The sequence below is a fragment of the Coturnix japonica genome, chromosome 8 (assembly GCF_054131305.1).
Source record: "Coturnix japonica strain WE chromosome 8, WE-NBRP24, whole genome shotgun sequence".
In the NCBI taxonomy this organism is placed as follows: domain Eukaryota; kingdom Metazoa; phylum Chordata; class Aves; order Galliformes; family Phasianidae; genus Coturnix; species Coturnix japonica.
This window is the reverse complement of record NC_140670.1, coordinates 12,826,894-12,841,381: the sequence shown is the minus strand read 5'-3', so window position 1 is coordinate 12,841,381 and position 14,488 is coordinate 12,826,894. Positions and strand designations below refer to the sequence as shown.

General features: G+C 35.8%; 1 protein-coding gene across 46 annotated transcripts in view; it reads right to left on the bottom strand.

Moving 5' to 3' along the window:
- Positions 1-14,488, bottom strand: part of KCNMA1 (potassium calcium-activated channel subfamily M alpha 1) — a 409,269-nt gene that overhangs the window by 337,148 nt on the left and 57,633 nt on the right. The window lies entirely within an intron of this gene.

The following is a 14,488-nucleotide window of genomic DNA, read 5'->3' as shown; positions in this document are numbered from 1 at the left end:
ACAGCTGAAATAGTTATATGAAAATTTTCCCACATTATCTGCCAAAAAAAAAAAAAAAGTATCAGTATTTTTTGTCAATACCAACTCTCCTGGGAATTTCAGATATTTAAATGGCAGTATACTTTAATGGGCACTACAATAATTATGTCAGTACAATTCTGTGCTCTTGCAGACATTTCTTTTCAAGGCAGAGAGAAGTTCTCTTTCTTTCCCCAGTGCACTCTCTCTGATTTAAAAGACAACAGAATCATCATAAATTCCTTTACAAGACATTAAACAACACAAGAAACAAAATACTCTTCTGAGCAGACAGCATAAACATCAGTATTTTTCCATAACTTGCCTCTTTGATCCCAAAGAAGACATAATCAAAGCAGCACAGTGATACTGAATAAACCCTCTAAATACTCCATGCATATCAATATCACACTTAAATTTTTGGATTTATGCAGTTATGAAAAGAATAATCTAATTTCCTTGGGATAAAATGAAATAAATTGAAAATGAGGAAATCATACTGTATGACAAAGTTCTACAACCTCAACACTAATCCTTAAGTTTTAAGATTACACAATGAAGTAAACCATTAAAAAAAAGTAAATACATGCATTGAAGATATCTCAGTTGATCTCCCTACTGTTTATTTCTTCCAAATATTTCTGGTATTACAGTTAAGAATAGTGATCCATTCTTTGCTTGAACTACATATACAGCAAGTGGAAATATAGATGAAGCTTACAAAACTGAACGAATAGCAAATGAAAGAACACCGACCACATATATGAAGTTCATGGGGAAAAAAAAAAAAAAAAAGGAAGGACTTCTGTTTTTTTGTTTTGCTTCCTAGGTTTAGCTAAACAGTTCATTTTCTACAAAATACTAAGCAAAAAAGTCATTTGAAGGACACATTAAACTCTTCCACTTAACAGACATCACCTACTAGTTTAGTTGACAATGTAAATAAAGGGGATTTTACACCCTTCCACTGCAAATCTCAATAGGCCAAGAGCTAGAGGCACAGAACCTTAACGATCTTCACAGGTATCCCTGTGATTGTTATGCATAGCCACCACATCTACTCACAAAGGAACTGGTTAAGTGGCTTTTGTGTTCACGATATACATTTCATAGCCATACAAGAGCCATTCTGCCAGCTAATTATCTTAGACAGGAGCAAGCAATTTCGTAAAATACATTTAACTTCTGTTAATCTGTACGGAAAATGACTAGTAGATAGTATTCCTAAGAACTATCCTCACCAAATCTTACACAGATACTTCCAAAGTGGAACGCTGACATCAATTGGAACACTACTTGGAAATTATTTCTTTGAAGACATTAGACCAGGCAGGAATTCAATCTGCATAAGTCGCTTTTGAAGACACAGCAGTCAAATATTCTAGAAACAAGAGATAATGCAGAGAGTATTGCAGATTGGGCTGCTTTGCACAAGACAGATAATGAATATCAACAATCAAAAGGGGCTATATCTTCCTCCTTCAGACCAGGTAGCTGGGAGGTCATATAGGAAGTGGAATGAGTTACATGTGGAAGAAGGATCACATTACCAAACTGCTGAAAAATTATATTTCTTGTCTCCTTTTCCACAGGATCTTAAGCCCCTACAACCAATAATGTAAAAGATGTTACTAGATCTTACTTGCAAAGGAAACATTTAGGATGAACTTTTATCCTCCTGACTGTCTTTCATTAGTTTGTTTAATGGTCCTCTAAGCAAAGCACATAAAAACGTGCACCTCTATGCACAATTCATACCACTATTCCATTACTTAAGTCAAAAGGTAAAAATGTAAATCTAAGATTCCAGTCAACTATTTAAACATGACTGTGACCTGAGTGCAAGTACAGAAAATTCTTCAGCTAACAAGCAGAAGCATAGATTGTGTACATCCTTCAAGAAACTGATGGTGTGGTTTAAATTCACTTGTTGCAGAACCCTGAAAATAGTGAGGAAGGGCTAGACAACAAGTCAGGATGACAACTGTGTTCCAAAGTACCTCGGATTTTTCTCAGCTAAGTTTATTTTGCTGACTTTGCTGTGCTAGTGAAGATAGTCATTCTGCCTACTTTATTTTCAGATGGACCAGGGTCTTGCTCAGGTTGATTTTTCTAGCCATCCAAAAGGTGCAAGCAATGAGAGCAGAGGTTCTGCTAAAATCCTGTTGACTTTCTATGTGAACATGAACATGGAGTTAAAAATAGTATCCTCCTGAATTTTTTTCTACTAAGTTGACTGCATGTCTATATATCTTTTCAATTACAAATACAAGCAACATCATAATTCAGTTTCTTCTTTACAAAACATGTGGAGATTTAATACGACTCCATTGAACGCAGAATCATAGAATTGCTCAGGTTGGTAAAGACCTCAAAGATGACCAAATCCACCCACAATCTAACCATACTACCCTAACAACACACTGATAAATCATCCTTGAGCACCACATCCAAATGATTTTTAAATACATTCAGGGATGGTTTTTCCTGATATCCAATCTAAACCTCCCCTGGTGCAATGTGAGGCCATTTCCCCTTGTCCTGTCACCAGTGAGAAAAGACCAATCTCACTCTTGCTGCAATTGCCTTTCAGGTATTTGAAGAGAGCAATAAGGTCTCCCCTCAGACTCCTCTTTCCCAGACTACACAGCCTCAGTTCCTTAAGCCTCTCCTCATAGGGCATATTCTCCAAGTCCTTCACAAAGCCTTGTTGCCCTTCTTTGTACTTGCTCTGGCACCTCAAAGTCCTTTCTGCATTGATGTGCCCAAAACTGAACACAGTACTTACGGTAAACATTTCCAGCATAGAAAAAAAGAGAATGTTACCAGTATAGAGAACAGTGAAGTACATTTGACTTCACTATTCAGGGCAAATAAAATTTTCCCCCTGATTCTTTAACCCCACAAAGATCAAGAAAGTATCTAAGAGTACCCTTTGTATCTCACTTGGATGTTTTATTGTTATTATTATTTATCATCATTTATTTACTTGTCAAAAATTACTAGAATACCAATTTACTACATTCTAGTCCTGGATAGAAGGTTACTTTCCTCGATACTTAGCTTTTTTATCACCAATTATTTTATTTTTTTTTAATTTTCTTTCCCTTAAGGTTGAGCTCCACAAGAAAAACTTGTTCTCTCAGATGTAGGTAAACTACTTTTTTCCTCTTTCTAATCTTCACCTTCTTTATATTTTCAAAAATGAAACAATAAAAACACTCTAAATAAAAGCATGCTATACAATTAAACATCAGTTAAGCTTCAGAGAATAGATTTTCTAGCATATTTCTATTTTTATGAGTTTCATTACACAAAACATACTAAATAATCGAATTTTCTAAGGCACACAGAAATGTAATAATCACAAAAATGGCAGCAATCGTCTATTAAAAATTTATTGTAAATGCCATTAAAGAACGTTGTAGGTAGTGTGTTTGATGGCACACTAGAACACAATCAACTCTTTACAAAGCTACAGTCCTCTGAACATCCAATCTTATACACACTGCCTAAAACAGATATAGGTTAAAACAGCAAATTTAAGCAGTCAAGCAGAAATCATTCCAGAATTTCAAATAAATCTGTAATTGACTGACCCTTTTCAGAAACACAATTTTAGTTCTCATTTCCTTTTTTCCAAATACTTTGCTGGCTGTTATTTTGAGGCAGCTATTAACCGCTAGGTTATTTTTAATGTCCTGCATGTGACAGATGTCTCTGAAATAAAAGGCATCTGAAGGACAACAAACTCATTCTCCAGGACTGTTTTAATGCCCAATATTACTGTAAGGGACGATACCAAGCATCCTCTAATAAACTCAGAAAAAACACTGACATCTTTCATGTAAATAAATAGCTACTGAACACCCCTGCTCTCTCTCTCTTACTGAAAAAATTCAAGTTGAAGGAATCTAAGAGAAGGAAACATGGTTAACTGTGTTGGAAATGCAGGAGAATTGGGCCCTTAGTCGAAACTGAGCCAGGGGACAAGGAAATGAATTAAAAGGACCATCATAGACAGAGATCTGTAATTAATTTTAGTGCTGGTGTTGTTAAAATGACAGGAGGAGCCACCATACAGGATTACAACGCAGAAGTTCCTAAGAAAACTGCCAAATAACAAGTAATTTCCATGGAAAAAAAAGGGGAAGGAAAAAAAAGAAGAGAAACAAAAGTCTCTGTATCAGAAGATAATCCTCAAAGCAATAGTACATGAGTTGTCACTGCAGTTTGGGCCATTGTAAGAATTAAAAACTCTTCCAAAATATACCATCAAATTAGGCCACATGCACATTTCTGAAATTATTAGGTAAACAGAGCACTGAAGTAGTTAGATAATTATAACACTGCCTCTGCCTCTTTGATCCAATGATAAGAAAAACACCAGATCACTCAAGATGAAATGGTGCATTCTTTATTGAAATACCTACAAGAGAAGTATTAACTGTTCTTGAGTGCTTGAAACACAATATCCTTTTCTGAGTCAACATCTGGGCCTGGTATAAACTGAAGTTTGGAACCTTCCATTACATACTAAGGGGTGTGTTTGCACAGCAGCACACAAGGTCAGTCATCTGGGACATAAGCTCTTCCCAGCACCAGTGCTATTACACTGATGCCAGTCTTAGTCACATTTGGGTTGCAATGAAAGGATGGCTACGATGTGATGAAAAGCACAGTCAATCACTCCTTTTTTTTCAAGTAGGTTACATCAGCTCTTTCGGATGTTGCTGAGGCAGAACATATAACAACAGGTGCCAGAGAAATCCATCTGTACTCCTTGCAAGTGCCAAAGCACATAACTAGAAAATGTTTCTGCAGACATTCTCAGGTCAAAAATGACCACAGAAGACAAAGAAAACCACCAGCCAGGAACTCTTGTAACTTACAGCAGCAGTTCTGTTCTTACTCCAATTAGATATTAAAGGCAAGCATTCATAACATCATTACTTAGTTGCCTGGTACTCATTGTTACATATTTACTATGCTAAAAAGATATGATGCAGATGTTATTACAGTCGTTTTGCCTGAGGCTTTAGCACACTAAGTCACAGTAAAAAAGAAACAGAGAAGACAGTGCAAAGTTCCAAATTTAACTTGGATCCAGATATACCAAAGAGCTCAGAGATTTACTATCAATACGAATGCACACTTCTTAACTTAGAAACACTAAGCAAGTTATAATCAAACAGTCTGAAAACTAATTCAAAATCAGTTTCCTGTGAATCACTGTCATTTACTCGAATGTGATGTAATGTGAACTTCAGATCAGAGTATTTATATAACTGGAACAAAAAGGATCAGAAAATTTGCCGCTGTAAATATTGAGACAAAAGGATGGAGGGAAGCAGCTTACTTTTATTAGTTAGAAGTGCTAAACAGACTAGCGATTATTGAAAATTTAAGCCATTTATTGACGGCTTGACTAATTGCACCATTTGCTTAATGGCCCTTATTCTTATGGGCTTTGCACAATAACCTTCCTTAACGAACTTTCCAAGCAGTCATCTTTGACTCACTGTCTTTAATTCATAATAAAAATCCAAAACAGGGTTACTCAACTACAGCAAAACAGCTCACCTTACAGGAGGAAAACAGCTGCTGTACTGTAGAATTCCCTTAGCTTCCAGATAACAGAAAGTAGAAACTTCTTAACACAGAAGTGTGGCTAATACCACAGAAAAACAATAAGAAATTTCTCCTATTATTGAAGAAACAAGTCATTTTTACTTATTGAAAGGGTTATAAAACTCACCAAATACAAATCTGGAGCTACAAGTAATCTCAGCCAGAGATCAATGACACTTCAATTATGCACTTGCAAAAAGTATCCTACAAAAAGACTTCTGTCTGTATTAATATGAAATTTGTAAGATGGTAGCCTGTACATTTTTTTAATCAATGTACTAAACACATAATCCTATTTGAATCCTGTGACAGAACAAAGCAGTAAGACCAAAGGCTGAGAAGTCTTGAATAGCATTTGGGACAAAATTAGAAATACATTTTTGTCTGACCGGCATACTTTTTCAGCACCTAGATATTCCTATTATTTCTTCCTAACGATGATTAAATTATAAATTCTATGTGTAATTCACCTTAGTTATGGAATCCCTAATTAAAACATCTACCACTGATGGAAGAACACAAGCTAAATCCTAACAACTGTTCAGGACAGTTTAGAGTTTGGCAAGGAACAACAGAAAAACAGACTCTTTTTATTTACTGAGAATAAAATTTAAATACTATCTCTCTACACAATTATCATTTGAAATGGATGGGAGAATGAACAGGAAAACACAAATGAAGCATTTCTGAATTCCACTCCAGTCTACCACAATGGCTATTAGCAAGCTTCTGTGCCTTAGCACTCCAGAAATCATTTACTTACCTGCTAATTTTTTTTTTAGTTTTTTTTTTTAATTTTTAAACTGATTGAACCAGTTGAATGAGGAAAGGATACTTTTTTTTTTTTTTAAATGAAAATTCCATGTTCACATAATTCTTTGAAAACAGCAATTGACAGGTAATGTGTCCTGAGATGGAAGTGTTAATACATTCTTACTAAGAATGTCCAGATGATCTAAAACCTCTTTAAGAGTTACGATGCACAGCTACTTACATTCCACCTTCTTTATTTTCAGAGGACATCGTGGACATGGCAAGAGATTAAAGCAGTTATCTGTTTCTACTTTGTTCCCTCCTACAAATACATTTGCATTCTTGCACCAGAAGAAGGAAAAGTTAATTGCTGCCACAGTTTTGATCTAAAAGGATTTGTATCTTTAGTTTAGCAGGACCTAAATCTTATCCTCAGATCTTAGGAAGCTATAAATAGTTCTTTCCATTCCCTAACTTCTAATCAAAACTACAAGTACAGAAGGCTCTCAAGCAAGTACAAAACATTTGAGATGTACATACTTGTTGATTTTCTTTACATAATTACCACTACAATAGTAGTTGGTTGTTTTTTGTTTGTTTGTTTTGTAACAACTTTCTACAAGAGAAGGCTGCTTTAAGTTACATCAAGCCTTTTCTTGAAATCAAATAAAGCACTTATTTTCTAAGTAGCCTTTATTCTTCCAGGATATCTGAAGTTGTCAGTAAAATACAGACCAATTAAATTAAATGCAATACCAAGGTGCACATTCTTTTAAAAAAAGAATAAGCCACAAAAATAGAATATAATAAAAAGTTTTCTCTATTACAATCTATTAACATGCATCCTTGTTTTTCCCCTCCATCCTGTGCTCTTGGTTTTGGGGTCAGAGAGTGTTTCATTTTATGGAGCAGGGAAACTAAGAGAAATGTGAAATTATCTAAGGCGTTAAAGCAGCAAAAGCAGCTTAAAAGCATAATGCCATAAGCTGCTCTTAATGCCTTTGATCTGTTTAAAGGAGGAGTGGAGAGGGTGGAAAAAAAAAAAACAACAAAAACACAAGAAAGAGTCAATGTGAAAGGAAACAGGAAGTCTTGCTGACATACTGAACCAGGAGACACATTTGTTATTGTAATTTTTAGAGGTGGATGTTTGTAACATTTCAAGCAAAGATAAGAAAACTTAAGATTAACTTTCAAGAAGATACTTGCCTGCTGGTGATTTGGAGGTGACAAAGTAATTAAATGCATAATTTGATAATGGATAGCTACAGCCCTGCAACGACTTTGGATGATTACTTCTAGTAGTGTAGCTGAAAAAGTGGGGATGAAAGGACAGTAGAATATGCAATTAAATGCAGAAAGAAAATAAATGCAAGAACCCCAGAGCATAAATACAAAAATCAAGTTGTATCATGGACTTCCAATGTGAGACCTTGCTACCATGAATCTTTTACAATATTGCGCTTTCAAATTCCATATTAACCACATATAGAGACTCAGTGTAAGGAAAGTAAACCACCTTTGGAAAGACTGGATGTGGTGTTAAGGGACATGATTTAGTGGAGGGCTGTTAGCTAAGTATTATGGTTCAGTTGTGGTTGGACTTGATGATCCTTAACGTATTTTCCAACCTGAGCATTTCTATGATTCTATATTACCCAGAGATTGGTAGTGTTGCAGAGATGCAACACTGATGGTTCTACTGTCTATTTAGCAACAAAAATCTATGCTAGTCTAACAAAATTTCACAAGAAAATACGACAATTTCATTAAATTTCTTTAGAATTCCAGCACAATTAAACTAGAAAGAACTAGTTTATAAACTCGTTGCTTCATACACTGCTCATCTTTTAAGTAACCTTGCAGTGTTTTCTTAACTGAGTAAATCATTTTTTTCATGTCACTTCTCCAGTTATTGCTTATTGAATAGCTACTCAGTGACCCTTTTTAGTTTGAGCTATAGACTAAGGAACATTTCCAGAGTCAAAGTACGTAAAGCTCATTTCAAAGTCAAACCAGTGAAATGTAAAGTTATTTTTATTCCTGTATTAAATTGTTCTTTACCTTTGTGATATTACAAGAATAATTAAGGACACGCAGTCAAGGTAATATTTTCTAATTAGAACAATATCTGTACGGTTTGCAATGAGTTCTTAACTTAAAACTGAAAACTGCTTCTTCAATCAAAAAATATTTCCTCTATCTGAAGCCAACAGACAAAATACAGTACCTTGCTACACTGCTGGAACTGAAAGTACTTATATTAGAAATGTTTTCATGCCAGTTTTACCAAGTGAAAATAAACAAACAAAACAAAACAAAACAAACAAACAAAAAAAAGAGAAGTTAGATATTTTGATGGTGTAGAAGAAGACAGAAAATAGGAATAAATTGGCAAGGGCAATTTTGGGAAATCATCTTTTCAATTCTCTGGACACAAAATTTACTTTCTCAGGCAATCAGAAGTAAAATGTCTATTAATTATAGCAACACCTATTTCTGTGAAAAATTACCTACAACAAAATTTTCAGAAAGGGTAGTTCCAACTCAAAAATGAGTTGAAATAGTTTATTTGAATTGGGAAGTGTAGATAAATGATATGAATTCCTAGGGATGCATAAATTGCCACTGAAATTCAGTTAAGAAGCATAATGGTCACTGTGTTATGTCTAAAGTTAAAATAATAATAATAATAATAATGAATCTCACTCTTTTAGAACACTATCATGGCTTTGCATTTTTTCAGGTGAAAAATATGAAAAGCAGGGTACTGCCACTTCTATGGTACCACCAGTTTCTAAGTTGCTTTGTTATTTTCCCATATTTTTTTTTTCCTGGTTAGGTACTAAAATTGTCCAATGGTACTCACTGACAAGATGACTAATAAAATGGAATTCAATAGGTAAAACTCACTGAAACAGTAGGGTTTCAGATGAACTTAGAACTGATAGTATTTTATTCTTAAAGGTAGGCCAAGCCATACCTCTCCCCATACAATGAACAGAAATATTTTTGAGAGGTTCTGTACTTTTTTGATAGTTTTAGATTTGTATATACCTTTGGTTAGAAAAAGAAGTGTTGGTGCTAAAATATCAAGAGGGTTATTATGGATATTCTACAGAAGTCTGTAGAAATTCCAACATATAACACCTGGTTGCAGCATATGTTTTCCTCAGATCAGCAGGTCTTCAATTATTGAAGGACACATTCAGCAGTCGACCAAACCTAATCAACAACTTCCATCAAAATACTATCAAAATAACCATTCTTGGTATTACATTTGTTGTGATGGCCCAACTCACATTGTGAGCCTTCAGGTCTGATGGCAGTCATTCTAGATGCCATCTTCTCATAATTTCTGTTCTGTTCACTTTCAGTCTGTTTGGAAAGCTCTGTTTCAGAAGACCAAAGAAATACTTGAGGAAATTGCTGCCATTACAAAACAAAAGCATAAAATGTGATTAAAGAAAAAAAAAAATCCAGAGCTTCTAGCTTCATGTTTTTTTCCCCCATTCTGTACTGTTCAATCATTAGCATATTCATATTTTCTCGATCGTGCTATCAAAATCTGCATAACAGAGATGAACTCCCTCACACAGCAAATACGTGTGAACATCTCTTAGCAACAACCGGTCATGAGCCAGCAAGGAAACTTAACACTGATCCCACTTAAAACATCCCACTTACGCGTACCAAATTATCATGCCATCAGTAAAAATCCAAACTGCTCACTAAAGCTGCATGCTCCTGAATGCTTGAAATTAAATCTTCCCCACAGAAGCCAGACATCAGAAGGAACTACACTTTGTCCTTGACAGCTTTTCCAAGAACACTTGTAAAGAACAGTAACATGTACTCCTGTCCCCAACTGTTCCAGTCCCAAATATCTTTCAGATGCAGACATGTCGTAAAATTTACATAATGTACCTACATTAACACAGGAATAAAGAAAGTGAAAGAGGGAAACCGTAAGCAGCCTTCTGTGTTAATCAAACACATTTAATTTTGCCAGACTTTAATATAGGCACTGATCACTGCAGCATTATGTCAAATTTCCCAGCTTGCCTTTGCAAAGATGCCTGAAAAATAAGAAAGCATGATAGCAGTGGTTTCCTAACTACTTATACAATAGCAAGGGTATCTATCACAAAGATATGGCTTCTGATTTTTCAAGATAGTTTAACTCTGTGTTCTTCTCCAACTCAACTGAGAATGCTAGGGAAAAGATATCTCAAGCTCCCAATAAGCAAGGCCTTCTCCCTTTCTTTTCTTGCCCTTTTCTGCTCACTAAGTAGACCATTAAGGATAATCAAAGAAATGGTAACTATTCTTCATCACCATGCAGAATTCATCATTATGACAGATACTTATGCATCACCAAAGGTGATCCTCTCAGGAGTTAGGTCACATTTACATACCTACAGATGTATTTGATTATCTGTTTTATGCAGGCACCTTGTTTACTGGTATTTATCTTGGCCAGAAGGTTTGGCTGCATGTCATACACTTTCACTTACTGGAATTGCAGTGATTTTTTTTTTTTTTTTAATTTTTTTTTAAAACTTATTTTTAAATCCAAAGCCTGCTTCATTTTATCATAGGCTCTAGAATATTTAGCATTATGTAGCAGGCTTTTCAGAAAGCTACCATTTAATAGAATCATAGAATGATTTGATTTGGAAAGGATCTTAAAGATGATCTATTTCCATCCCCTTACATCATACCAGGTTGCCCAAAGCCCCAACTAACTTGGCCTTGAACACTTCCAGGGATCAGGCATCAAGAATGTCTCTGGGCAACCTGTGCCCCTGCCACAACAGTGACACAAGTAATTAATTTTGTCCTAATATCTAATATAAACCTACCCTCTTATTTTATAGCCAGTAGCCCTTGTCTCATCATTATCTAATAAAAAGTTTCACTCTAGCTTTGCTGTGGGTCCCATTTAGTACAGGAAGTCTGCTATAAGGTCTCCACAGAGCCTTCTTTCTTCAAGCTAAACAACCTTGGCCTGTCTTCAAATGAGAAGTGCTACAACCCTCTAGTCATCCTCATGACCCCCTCTTACACTCAATCCAACAGGTCCATGTCTTTCCTCACGTGAGGGGCCCCGAACACAGTGCTCTAGGTAGGACCTCAGGAGAGTGAAGTAGAGGGGGTAAGTGAAAGACAATTAAGAATTTACAAACCTGCTTGGAGTAGGTGCTAAGTGAACACTGCTGTTTAAAGAATAAATCAAGAGATGAGCGAACTAGTTCAGAAATTGGATAAAAATAAAATCTGACTTTTTACATAATGTGTGGTCCACACAAGAGAAGGAAAGGAATCAACTTCATAGGAAGAAATTTTCCCCCAAATTAAATACTCAATAAAATAAACGCTAATGATGCTGTGCTGAGGAAGGAAGAGATGCAAATGCCTTTGTTACCTTTCATATTAGAAAACATATTTTAACTAAATTCTATCTGATTTCTTGAACTAAATCCTTACTTCAGGCTGCAGGTTTCAATTGACAGAGATGTATGAAAGAAGTAAATGCTTAACAGCAAAATAGAAGCAAAAAGAAAGATACTCGAAAACGTTTCCAAAACACTTTTTGAGTATAAATTTCATCTCTAGGAAACACAACTAGAAATTCTCAGGAAAAGAAAATAATGTCTTTACTCAAAAATCATGTGTAATAAATTTTAGGGAGATGCATTGCATTCTTTTCCTACAGTTAGTGCTCACAGTAAGTAAAAACTCATCTCAACTTGTAATATTTTCAGTAACTCTAACTTTTTCTGATGTACTCCTCTCTCCTCACATTTTTTGCCATCTTTTATTCAACCTTGTGTCAAAAACAGATATGCATTTTTATCTTTTTTTTTTTTTTTCCAGTACACATGGACTTGTTTAAATTACAGACACTTCATTGAAAATTATACTGCCATTCAGCTAGCTGTGACAGAAATATCTCTCAATTACTACCCAGGGTAAGCATCCCCCCAGTTAAGAGCATTATCACTGCTACGTATTTTATTCAAAGTTATACAACTCAGATGTAGGGCCATGCAAGTAAGCTTCACATCTCCTGTCTAGCTGCAGAGTGAGCAAGAGTTTTTTATGGCACACTGTTGGCTTCTGGCATGAGAACGCCCCAACAAGGATTCAGTGCAGCAGTTTATAGTTCCAAGCATCTCCCAGGTCATCCCTCAGTCTGACTGTAACATTTTTGCAAGAGCAATCAGCACCAAATAAACAAGAGGAATGAGCGTCCCTCAAAATAAATAAATGTTGTCATTTATTCATTTCATGCCCACATTAAATGCAGAACATAAGCTTATTCTGAATTATGATAGCCCATTGGCCACTTATGCTGACACAGAGCTTCAGTATTAACAGCCTTAAGAAAGAAATCTGCATGTACAGTTGAGTGAGGAGTTGCCAACAACAGATCACCTAACTATGGATCGTGTATCTTGGGGATCATTGGACTCTGAAGATGGTAAATAACACCACAGACTCAGAGTGACCACAACCAGTACAGCCTTCTAAAAGGCTAAAAAGAACTTGTCATCTAAAGTCTCTCATAATGCCTAAAGCACTATAGTTTGACACATTCAAAACAAAACTATACAGAAGAAAACTAGGTTAAACCCAGAGGGATACTTTCAGAGAAAAATCCTTCACCAATTTTCTAAATCATTAAAATTTGTAATTAATTTATTCAGTTCTAGACTGAATTTAAAATGTTTAAGATGCATAATGTAATAAAAACAGAATAAGGCAGAAACCACCCTCTTCTAATACAACCAGTAATTATGGATGCCATTTGTTGTTATGCAGCTGAACTGACTCAACATTCTACATTAGCCCTCATATTGCAGCCCCTTTTTACATACAAAATTGCCAGCTCAAGTATACTCCCACATTACAAAAAGCACACCATGAAATGGCTGTGAGTCACAGATGGAGCCAGAGTTCTCCCCATTCTCATCTTATTCATTCTGCAGGCAGAAAGTGGACCAGCTCTAGAGCACCCAACTCCAGGAGCCTCCACAGCAATGCAAGGTTTTGCCACAGACATTCATATTACCTGCTCCTGCCAGCCTCTGGTCTAAATGTACTCTGAATTCACTGCACACAACATCCTTAGTGAACTGCTGATGCTGAAACACTTCTTTTAAAACACACATATTAAGGCATTTACCTCCTGCCTTAGTCTGTAGGACAACTCCTATACAAAGGTGAGCTCTGTGCAGATAGAAGGGCACAGTATAGAACTAACATTGCTCCAAATTTGGTAAGAATTCAGATTCTCTACCACATATGTATTTCTGTAGGTGGTTTCTTTGCAGAATATAAAAATCGCTAAGCAAAACAGAGCAGGAGACTTTTTTTATTTATTTTTTAAGTAGCAGAAGGAAGTATTTCAGTACATCTAACATTCAACATTTTCAAAGTAGCCATCTGAATTTCCGGAAGCAGAAACTACTAATTTAATGCTATTAGCATATGGTTCCATCTCTATTTAAAAACACTACTATCCACAGAAAGTTTAAAAAGAATTCTGTGTTATGTTGGACAAACAGAATACCTCAGTGTCTTGGCTGACACTGTTCTGGTAAGCATCCTGCCCTCCTTACCTTTCCATGACTTAGTCTCTACACTTCCAAACTCACAATTTTTTCCCTTCTCAGAAATATCTAAATGTGACTCTTCCCACCCAGTTTTGGTGAGAAACATTAGTTTAACCAACTAGAAATACTGAGTGCCTTTAAGAGAAAACAGAACAGCACACAACACTGAGTAGAGGAAAGCACTGGTCCACAATGTGAAAAAAAGCAGAACTCCAGCATGGCATGGCAGCACGGCTTGTGGGCAACACAGGACACAGCTGTGCTGTGCAGTGCAGCAGTGGCAGCCTTGCTATCATCATGTCAGTAATATACAGCCAATACCCTAGAAGGCTAAAGAATTTCTGCTGCTGGTGTGACATAACCTACAGAAATCTTTTCATGTGGACGTTGTCGGTATAACAAAATACATTCATAGGAATGCTGCCAGATTTTCTAGTGCTCTCACAAACTTTGGGATAAAATAA